Source organism: Alligator sinensis, unplaced genomic scaffold (assembly GCF_000455745.1).
Source record: "Alligator sinensis unplaced genomic scaffold, ASM45574v1 scaffold169_2, whole genome shotgun sequence".
Classification (NCBI taxonomy): Eukaryota; Metazoa; Chordata; order Crocodylia; family Alligatoridae; genus Alligator; species Alligator sinensis.
In genome coordinates, this window is record NW_005842077.1 from 2,411,002 (window position 1) to 2,412,435 (window position 1,434).

Consider the following 1,434-nt stretch of genomic DNA (forward strand, 5'->3'; position numbering starts at 1 on the left):
TAATGAGAGAGGGGAAGAGCAGCTAGCACCATGAAGATAGAAATAAGTATAACATGAAAATTAGAAAATTTAGAAGAGTTCCTTCATTTAAGAGCTGGTTTTAATGCATTTAAATTTAGAGCGTTTTCAGAGAACCGTAAGCTTGAGGGTTCTTCCAATTGCAGTTAGTAGGTAGGTTTTCCAAAAAAAAAAAAAAGGGTGAAGATTCTGCAAACATACTTTTGAAAAGTGAATACTGGAGTTATGTTTGGTTGGAATTTTATTATAAAGGGGCTGTCCTTTATATCATGATTACTTTGGTTGTTTAGTTCCAAAATAGATGAAAAGCCTGAAAAATCACATGTGGAACATGGCAAATAATTCCTTTGTATTTAGTATAACAGAACCACTGTAAAACCATCTGCTCTGGATTTGTTTAGGCCTTAATCCTCATACACATAGTCCTTGTTCATTTACCTGGGTGGTCTCTCTGACTTGATTGAGATTACTCCTGAGAGTAATGAGTTGCAAGACCATACACAGTGTAGACAACATTTAAAGTAACCTTGATCCAGTGTTTCAGAAATAAACTCTCCACAAAACAACAGAATCATTGGGAGCGGGGGAAGGAGGATAATATACGTGGAAGAGGGAGATTAAACTGGTTGTAGTTTGTACTTCTCTACCACTTCCTTGTCTTACTCCAAATGGAGTTTCTGAGACTACAGTGTATGTTCCTTAGGTGGACTCCATTTTTATTTAAAGGAATAGGGAGCAAGAATAACTCCTTGAGGCTTGTGAAGATACATAGTTCTATGTTTCATGCTAAATGAAACTTGTATACTTTGGGTATGGCCTGGATGCACATTTTCTACTTAACCAAGGGTATTGGGCATCGAGTAAAGTTGCATTGTTAATATTGTAGCTTTTATTAAATAAGTTTCACAGTTACAGTAAACTGAACCTAAAAAGCATTAAATAGGTTTTCTTAAAATTTAAAAAAAATTGATTATAATTATAAAAATGGGATTTATTTACTTTTTCAATTTAAAGTACTAAAGAATATTGAAGGCTGTTTGTGAAAATGCTTGCAGAGCACCATATCAGGAACTTAATAAGGAGGGTTCTAAAAACTCAGCAAATATAGGCCATGTTTTTAAAATTAAGCTGTATTCCAAAACTTGCTCTGTTTATCAGAATTATGACCTCTTTAGAAATGTGAATGGAAGTGACAATTTGGCAAAGGGTTACTTTGTTTTTAAGAACTCTCATCTATTCAAGAGTTCTGTCTTGAAAACAGACCTGTACAAATTAGGTAATGCTCTCTATCCCATATGGATCGTCTTTTATTTTGTTATGTACAGGTTTTTAGAACTATACAAAAATAGTAATATACAGATTTAGGAATCCATTCCAAGGTAAATTGAATGTCTTTAAATCCTATTGACTTCAGCA

General features: G+C 33.6%; 1 protein-coding gene across 11 annotated transcripts in view; it reads left to right on the plus strand.

Moving 5' to 3' along the window:
• Window positions 1-1,434, plus strand: part of ANAPC10 (anaphase promoting complex subunit 10) — a 62,288-nt gene that overhangs the window by 18,391 nt on the left and 42,463 nt on the right. The gene's annotated exons all lie outside the window — the stretch shown is intronic.